We start from the raw sequence: 10,071 nt of genomic DNA, 5'->3' as shown, positions 1-10,071 counted from the left end.
CAAAACGCATGATTAAACAATATTTGTTTATGGAACTGAAATATGTCAACAATGGGTTATTTTGGTGTTTTCCAGCATTTTATGAACCAAAACACAGAAATGCAGGCATAACACTATATTTCTTATAATGTCTTATTTATGATTTTAAGGTGAAAAAAAAAAAAAAAACTATCGATTGAAAATTTTTGTATATTCAGGTCATTTTATATTTTTATGCCTCAGAACGATAAACTTAATGAAAACAAGGCAATAAAGAGAAACCAAAAAAAGAGGAACAAAGTGTTATTTCAGGAGTTTTCAGCTTTTTTTTGCACCAAAACACAGAAAAGCAGGCAAATCACTATATTTGTTAAAACGTCTTATTTGTGTGTTTTTAAGGTGTTTTATGAAAAAAAAAAAAAACTACCTCAATTAAAAATTTTGTATATTCAAGTCATTTTACATTTTTATGCTTCAAAATGATAAAATTCATGAAAAGCCAATATAGAGACAACCAAAGAAAAAGTATGAAAAACTTATTAGTTTAGTAGTTTTCAGCTTTTTTTTTTTCACCAAAACACAGAAATGCAGGCAAAACGCATGATTAAACAATATTTGTTTAAGGAACTGATATACTATGTCAAAAACAGGTTATTTTGGTGTTTTCCAGCATTTTATAAACCAAAACTCAGAAAAGCAGGCAAAACATTATATTTCTTATAATGTCTTATTTATGTTTTTCAGGTGTTTTATGAAAAAAAAATTATCGATTGAAAATTTTTTTATATTCGTCATTTTACATTTTTATGCCTCAGAACGATAAAATTGATGAAAACAAAGCAATATAGAGAAACCAAAGAAAGAGCGAAAAAACTTTTTTTTTTTTTTTTTCCAAAACAAAAAACAGGAAAAACGCATGAATAACACTGTATGTTTAAAGAACCTAGAAAGATTAGTTTTTCCAGCCAGAGAAAAGGAGAGATATTAGTTTGACCTGTAAGAAATAAGTATTAATTAGACCTGTAAAAAAAATAATAATAATCTTACTTACACACACACTCTCACACACACACACACACGTCTGAGAAATTTTAAAAATATAGTTTCCCGCAAAGATGTATTGCGACGTGGAACAGTTTAAATGAAGAAGTAGTGTCTGCAACGAGTGTCCATACTTTTAAAGTAAGATTGGATAAGTGAAGATATGGAGACGGGGCCACACGAACATAAATCCCAGGCCCTGTAAAACTACAACTAGGTACACACACACACACACACACACACACACACACACACACACACACACACACACACACGCTTATTTTAGCCAAAAGTAACCAGGGCATTACTTAAGAAGACTAGATAATTAACATGTACCTGGAAGAGAATGGTTAGCCACGACGCCTATCGCCCTATGCCTAACACCTAACGCCTAGCAAACCGTAATTTGTACTTGACTTTATTCTGAAGGGTTGCTGCAGCGGTGTCAGTCCCATGGTGTGACCTGTGATACGGGTACTCACCTGTAAAGAGGAGAAGGAGGGAGTTAGTGTGGTGTGCTTATCAAAGCTAGTATTTCATTATTAACGGAGATCAGTATAGGAGTCACGTGGTTCAGGTTAATGCTTAGTACTTTATTGCAGTGATAATGAGGCTTAAATAACCACCTCAATTTACCAAATCCAACGCGAGGGTGAATATAAAGCTGAACAAGCAGTTTTCTTGAGTTTTGAATTGAGTGGGATATTGCTTCAAATTAGTTTATGGTAAGCATTGGAGTGGTGATTATTTGTGAATGATTGTGTGTGTTAGATTTGGTATAAGATTTTTCTTTTCCATTTCAGATTGCACATTTTTGTGTGATAGGGGTGCTAACCTGCAAGACACAATGAAGTGCATTCTTAGGTATGCTGTGACAAACTCCTTGGCTGTGCAATACAACTGCTGTGGCAAAGGAGAGAAACACAGTTTTTACTATCTTGAAGTTGCAGGATACCATTATCAGTAAGTATAGTAGTTCAATTTGTTTGAATCTATTTGTCTATTCTATTCTCTTATGCCTCACTCTCTGCAGGAGTGTCCCATAACAGGGTGGCTATGGCAGAAGAGCTTCCACCTCCCTCTGTCCATACATTCTCTCCTTGCTTGTTCTAGCACTCCTTTCCCACTCAAGTAAAATGTTTGAGTGCTGTTTGTTTCATGTAACATATCAGTGATATCTATATAATGTCTTTACAATATAAGTCTTGTATAGATGGTAGTGCAATAGTAAAGTGTTGGTCACGCAACCAAATGTTCAAGTTTTTGGAAACTGACCATATTTAATGAAGAGGTAAATAGAAATTGACTAATATATATATATATTTTTTTTTTTCTAAGAAATAGTGTGTGCAAGCATCCAGACTATAGGCATACAACAGCAGCCTCTGTCAAAGTCATTATGAAAGAATGGTTCCACACAGCCAGAGACCGAGATGGAGGGTGATGAAGGAGGGATTTAAGTGTAAACCACTAACAACAGTGTGAACACACACAAATAATAGTGAAGCTTTGCAGGTCACAGCTGTGAGTGTTATGCATGCACCACATAACATATAGCTATAGGTATCCTGTTAATAACTGAACTTTGGAAATGTTTCCCATTTTGTACTCCCTCACCTACACACCTGTGTGACTCAGGAACCCACCATCAGTGAATAAACTCTAGTATACTGTCATGTTGCCCTCTACAATATGGTGCTATTATGTGCTAAATACTAGTATACTGAAAGTAGGAATAAACAAAATGGTGGGACCACTACCTTATGGTGCTCTCATCTGCCAATGACTAGTAATAAAACATATATTTCAAAAGACTCTAATTTCAGTCTCACAGGTTTTGAAGGGTAGTTTAATGGTCCTATTGACAGATTAGTATGATATCTTCTCTATCAACAGCACAAAAACTCTTACGAAAAAGGCTTGTCCTATCTGTGGGCTTTGAAAATTGTGGCAACATACCCTATATTTTAAAAAGATTCTAATTTCAGTCTCACAGGTTTTGAAGGGTAGTTTAATGGCCCTATTGACAGATTAGTATTATATCTTCTCTATCAAGAGCACAAAAACTCTTACGTAAAATGCTTGTCATATCTGTGGGCTTTGAAAATTGTGGCAACATACCCTATATTTTAAAAAGATTCAAATTTCAGTCACTCGGGTTTTTAAGGGTAGTCTCACCTCGGTGGCCATATAACCTATATTTTCAAAAGACTATTGTTTCAGTTACACAGGTTTTTAAGGGTAATCTGATAGTTCTATTAACTTAACATAAATTAACATAACATAACATAAATAATAGGGCCACCAGGGCCCATCTACGTTATCCTGTATCAGTCGCACAGCGACCTCGTCATCAGTACTTAAAGATACACTTATAAGTACACAATACAATATATACTAATTCTAAATATTTGGCCCATTAACAGGGCTAAGTCCTGCAGCGAATTCCTCTACAATCTGTGATCCCCATGTCTTGTTTAACTATAATAAATTTCTTATAAAAACTATCATGCAGCGCTATACATAATTATAAATCTAATAAATTTAAGTGCTTATCTAATCTGTTTTTAAACATTGTCAAACTAGTGCTATTTACAACCCTCTCTGGCAATGCACTCCAGAAGTCTACCACCCTATGACTAAAGAAATATTTTCTTATATCTAACCTGCAGCCTTGTTTTCTAATCTTCCTGCCATGATTTCTAGTCCTACACATACTCAAACACACCCAAACACACTCAAAACACACCCAAACACACCTCAATATACCCAAACATACCAAAACACATGAAACACACTCCCAAACACACTCAAACACACCTGAATATATCCAAACATACCAAAACACATCTAAACACATCCAAAACACCTCAGAACACACCCCAAATGCTCCCAAGAACCCCAAAACAACCAAACACACTCAAAACACACCCAAACAGACACAAAACACACCCAAATGCATCCAAACACACTCACTCGCACCTCTTCCTTATGTGTGAGTGCGTAATACACTTCCTTGATCTGGGAGGTGGTGGTGATGGCGGTGGACAAAACGGGTGTGGTGTTTTTAAAGGCCATTTCAATCTCCATCCTTGACTTCAAATAAATCAGCGTGTCGTTTTCTGCGGACCTGCAAATGTTTGGTTAGGTTAGATTAGGTCAGTTAAAAATAAATAAATCAATAAATAAAATTACAAGGTTAGGTTAGACTGAGAGAAGAATATGACATTCAAACAACAAGATCGCATAGTAAAAAGCTGAGGAAGGGAAGATGTCTGGGAGATGTTAAAAAGATATAGTTTCCCAAAGACGTGTGAGACGTGGAACAGTTTGGGTGAAGAAGTGGTGTTAGCAACGAGTGTGCAAAGCTTAAAGAAAAATTGGATAAGTGTAGATATGGAGACAGGGCCACACCAGCGAAAAGCCCAGGCCCTGGAAAACTACAACTAGGTAAATACACACACACAAATCACACGGGACACCGTCGATGGCGGATGTGGTCGCTGAGCTCCAGAGCAATCATCTCTAATTCTACAGTTGCCATTGCCTAAGAGTAACTAAGGTGGGAAAGGAGCTTGTAATGTTTGTCCCGTCTCCATATAGTCATGTTAACTGTTGATTAGCAAAATAATGTCAGAGCACTTATGTGAAGAAAATTCTGGAGTTAGAAGGTAAAATTGAAAAACTGTTTGAAAAGTATGAGGGCCTGGAAACGAGTTATGACAATGTAAAAAGAGACTGTGCCGATATGAAGAAGGAAAATGCAGCACTGAAAGAGGAAGTTAAGCTAATTAAAGTGAATTGCGAAAATGTGGAGAATCTCTAGGAAAAGTGATGGAGAAGCAGGCTGAATGGAAAAAAGTCAGGAAGTGGAAAGAAAGGAGGTAAATTACAAAGTTGCAAGTCTGGAAAAGGAAATCAAAGAGTCAGGGAGAAAACTTTGGGCCTTGCTGAAATTATAGATCAACAGATCATAGAAGAGAAGATAGCTGAGAAAGTGGTGAAGGTTATTAAGTCAAATGAGACATTGGTGAGGGAAACTGTAGACAAAAAGAGATGTGTGGTGATATTTGGTGTGGAGGAGGATAAGACACCGAGTAAAATGGAGAGAGAAAAACATAAAAAGGTGATAAATAATATCATTAATGTGGTGCAAGAGGAGGAAAAGACCTAGTACAAGAAATAGAGGACTTCCATAGAATTGGAAAGTTCACAAGAGAAGGTATGAGGCCAATAAGAATCAAACTTAAGTCACAAAAGGATGTAGATGAATTGGTGGAGAAGTCATGGAGGCTAGCCCAGCAGGAAACAACAAGGAAGATTTGGTTGAGAAGAGATCTCGGTGAAAAGGAAAGAGAAATGTTAAATGAGTTGAGAAAGGAGGCTTTGAAAAAAATGAAGAGAGGACAGAAGAAGAGAAGAAAGAGTTTTTCTGGAGAATCTTGGATATGAGACTGAGGAAGTGGTTCATAACCCAGAAAAGTACAGCAAGAAAGGACTAAAGAAACTTACATATGAGCGAAATGTAATGTATTCCAACATAAATGGAGTGATATCGGGGATTTTAGAACTCAACGATTACTTGAGGGACAAGAACCCAGATATTGTGGGTCTTACTGAAACAAAACTGAGAGAGGAGAAGACCTGATGAAGGTTGGAGAAGGAAATATAACGTTTGGAAAAGAAATAGAGTAGGTAAGATGGGAGGAGGAGTGATGTTGCTGGTTAAAAAAGATATAAAGGTGGATCAAGTGAAAAAAGGTATGGGAAAGGCAGAAGTGCTAAAGATCAGAGCAGAAACTAATGAAGGAAAAAAGAGGCACTACATAGTGGTGTACGTACCACCTAAGACAAATGCATGGTCAGTACAGGAATATGAAGAAATGATAAGTGATACAGGAACATGTCTGGAAGAAATGTTGGGTGGCTGTGAACGAACTATAATGATGGGAGATTTTAATTGTAAAGAGGTGTGTTGGGAGGACTGGTCAATGGAAGGATCAGAGACAACATGGGAAATACACTATTGACACTGGCAATGGAAAATGTGTTAACTCAGTGGGTCAAAGAAGATACTAGGTTTGGAGGAGAGGGAGCATCGTCAAGACTGGACTTGGTCTTTAGTACAGAGCCAATGGTCATTGAGGAGATGAGGGTGGAGTGCCCTTTAGCAAAGAGTGATCATGCAGTTTTGGAGTTCAAGGTGATAGACGAAGAGAAATCTAGAAGAAATGAAGAATATAAAGTGGGAAGATGGAATTATGCCAAGACAGATTTTGGAAACCTAAAGAAATTCTTTCAAGAGACAAATTGGATGAAATTCAAGAGTGCTAAGGAGCAAATGAAAAGTGGAAGGAATTTATAAAAATATACAAAGAAGGTGAGAAAAATTTGTACCAATAAGACAACATAGAGAAGTTGGAAAGCAGGACTGGTTTAACGATAGATGTGAAAAGGCTAGAACAAGAAAAGAGGATGCATGGAAGAGGTGGAGAAGGAAAAGACGGATTAAGCAGTGGGAAAGTTACAAAAGAGCAAGAAATGAATATGTGTTGATTAGAAGAGAAGAAAGAAAGAAACAAGAAAAGGATATAATTGATAAATGTAAAGACCAACCAAGGCTTTTTTACAGACATGTGAACAACAACATCAAAAATAGAGAAAGTATTGAAAGTTTAGAAGTAAATGGAGTATACAGTGAAGATCCCAGGAAATGGCAGAGGCTATGAATGGATGCTTTCGGAAGGTATTCACAAAGGAGACTGCTTTTGACAAACCACTGGTAATGGAACAGAAAGGGATTATGAAGGAGTTTCAAGTAACGGTGGAGGAGATCAAGAACATGATGGGGAGTTTAGAAGTGAGAAAAGCTGTGGGACCTGATGGGGTATCAGGATGGATTTTAAGAGAATGCAGGAGCAATTGGCAGAAAAAGTTTGTGAAGTAATTGATGCCTCATTAAGGGAAGGCGTAGTGCCCCAAGACTGGAAAAGAGCTAACATTGTCCCAATCTATAAATCAGGTAACAAGAGAGACCCATTGAACTATAGACCAGTGTCACTTACAAGTGTGGTAGCTAAGATGTGTGAGAGGGTGGTGAAGACTAGATGGACAGACTTCTTGGAGAAAAATGACATACTTTGTGAGTGTCAATTTGGTTTTAGGAAAGGGCGTTCATGCACGACAAACCTGATATGTTACTATTCGAGGGTGATAGATGTAATACAGGAAAGAGATGGTTGGGCTGATGGAATATATCTGGATTTAAAAAAGGCCTTTGATAAGGTACCACACCAGAGACTGATCTGGAAACTTGAAATGGTAGGAGGAGTGCATGGCAGTTTACTAAAATGGATGGAAGACTTTTGGTAGGAAGAGAAATGAGAACAATAATTAAGGACAGACCATCAGAATGGGGATTGGTGGAGAGTGGAGTTCCACAGGGATCAGTGTTGGCACCAGTAATGTTCGCAGTCTACATAAATGACATGGTGGATGGGGTGTCCAGTTATGTGAGCCTATTTGCAGACGATGCAAAATTGTTACGAAAAGTGAGATGTGACAAAGATTGCGAACTACTCCAGGAAGACTTGGACAGAATATGGAAATGGAGCTGTACATGGCAAATGGAGTTCAACACGACAAAATGCAAGAAAATAGAGTTTGGCAAGAGTGAAAGAAGAATCAGGAGTATGTACAAGATAGGAAATGAAGACATAAAACCAGTCATGAAGAAAAAGACCTTGGGGTGACAATTACCAATGACCTATCGCCAGAGAGACATATAAACAAAATAATTGGAGAAGTATTGAACTTATTGAGGAACATAAGAGTGGCGTTCGTATATCTAGATGAAGAAATGATGAAGAAAATAATTACTGCAATGATAAGACCGAGGCTTGAATATGCAACAATACAGTGGGCTCGAACTTAAAGAAACACATAAGGAAACTAGAGAAAGTACAGAGGGCTGCAACGAAAATGGTGCCTGACTTAAGAGATTTGACTTATGAAGACAGACTGAAAAGAATGCAACTTCCAACCCTGGAAAACAGAAGAGAAAGGGAGACCTGATAGCAATATACAGAGTGATGATTGGCATGGAAAAATGGATAGGGAAGATCTGTGTATGTGGAATGGAAGAATGTCGAGAGGGCATGGGAAAAAACTAAAATGGCCACTTATAGGAGAGATGTGAAAAAATATAGCTTCCCTCATAGAAGGGTGGAAGCATGGAATAGTTTAGACGTGGAAGTGGTCAACGCAAGGAATATTCATGATTTTAAGAAAAAGCTGGACATTAATAGATATGGAGACGGGACAACACGAGCATAGCTCTTTTCCCGTATGTTACAATTAGGTAAATTAGGTAAATACACACACACACGTCTGAGAGATGTTAAAAAATATAGTTTCCCGCAAAGATGTATTGAGACGTGGAACAGTTTAAATGAAGAAGTAGTGTCTACAACGAGTGTGCATACTTTTAAAGTAAGATTGGATAAGTGAAGATATGGAGACGGGGCCACACGAACATAAATCCCAGGCCCTGTAAAATTACAACTAGGTAAATACATATAAACACACACATACATACACACACACACACAAACAAAGATGCTTATTTTAGCCAAAAGTAACCAGGGCATTACTGAAGAAGACTAGATAATTAACATGTACCTGGAAGAGAATGGTTAGCCCTATGCCTAACACCTAACGCCTAGCAAACTGTAATTTGTACTTGACTTTATTCCGAAGGGTTGCTGCAGCAGTGTCAGTCCACGGTGTGACCTGTGATACGGGTACTCACCTGTAAAGAGGAGAAGGAGGGAGTTAGTGTAGTGTGCTTATCAAAGCTAGTATTTCATTATTAACGGAGATCAGTATAGGAGTCACGTGGTTCAGGTTAATGCTTAGTACTTTATTGCAGTGATAATGAGGCTTAAATAACAACCTCAATTTACCAGATCCAACGCGAGGGTGAATATAAAGCTGAACAAGCAGTTTTCTTGAGTTTTTAATTGAGTGGGATATTGCTTCAAATTAGTTTATGGTAAGCATTGGAGTGGTGCTTATTTGTGAATGATTGTGTGTGTTAGATTTGGTATCAGATTTTCTTTTCCATTTCAGATTGCACATTTTTGTGTGATAGGGGTGCTAACCTGCAAGACACAATAAAGTGCATTCTTAGGTATGCTGTGACAAACTCCTTGGCTGTGCAATACAACTGCTGTGGCAAAGGAGAGAAACACAGTTTTTACCATCTTGAAGTTGCAGGATACCATTATCAGTAAGTATAGTAGTTCAATTTGTTTGAATCTATTTCTCTATTCTATTCTCTTATGCCTCACTCTCTGCAGGAGTGTCCCATAATGGGGTAGCTATGGCAGAAGAGCCTCCACCTCCCTCTGTCCATACATTCTCTCCTTGCTTGTTCTAGCACTCCTTTCCCACTCAAGTAAAATGTTTGAGTGCTGTTTGTTTCATGTAACATATCAGTGATATCTATATAATGTCTTTACAATATAAGTCTTGTATAGATGGTAGTGCAATAGTAAAGTGTTGGTCACGCAACCAAATGTTCAAGTTTTTGGAAACTGTGACCATGTTTAATGAAGAGGTAAATAGAAATTGACTAATATATATATATATATATATATATATTCTAAGAAAGTGTGTGTGCAAGCATCCAGACTATAGGCATAAAACAGCAGCCTCTGTCGAAGTCATTATGAAAGAATGGTTCCACACAGCCAGAGACCGAGATGGAGGGTGATGAAGGAGGGATTTAAGTGTAAACCACTAACAACAGTGTGAACACACACAAATAATAGTGAAGCTTTGCAGGTCACAGCTGTGAGTGTTATGCATGCACCACATAACATATAGCTATAGGTATTCTGTTAATAACTGAACTTTGGAAATGTTTCCCATTTTGTACTCCCTCACCTACACACCTGTGTGACTCAGGAACCCACCATCAGTGAATAAACTCTAGTATACTGTCATGATGCCCTCTACAATATGGTGCTATTATGTGCCTAATACTAG

The 10,071-nt window shown here is 37.5% G+C and overlaps 1 long non-coding RNA gene across 2 annotated transcripts in view; it reads left to right on the top strand.

The window, feature by feature from the left end:
* The window catches only part of LOC123513435, a 14,250-nt gene extending 4,288 nt beyond the window's left edge, over positions 1-9,962 (top strand). Inside the window, exons 2-4 of one of the 2 annotated variants that reach the window (XR_006677371.1) lie at positions 1,824-1,983; positions 9,151-9,310; positions 9,691-9,962. This is a non-coding gene — a long non-coding RNA (uncharacterized LOC123513435). Of the gene's footprint in view, positions 1-1,823; positions 1,984-2,358; positions 2,814-9,150; positions 9,311-9,690 lie in introns of those variants that run through there. The other variant, XR_006677370.1, reaches the window with a different exon arrangement.
* The last annotated feature ends 109 nt before the right edge of the window (positions 9,963-10,071 follow it).

This window comes from Portunus trituberculatus, chromosome 36 (assembly GCF_017591435.1).
Source record: "Portunus trituberculatus isolate SZX2019 chromosome 36, ASM1759143v1, whole genome shotgun sequence".
NCBI lineage: Eukaryota > Metazoa > Arthropoda > Malacostraca > Decapoda > Portunidae > Portunus > Portunus trituberculatus.
Note: the sequence above shows the minus strand (reverse complement) of the source record. Positions and strands in the feature narration are given on the sequence as shown.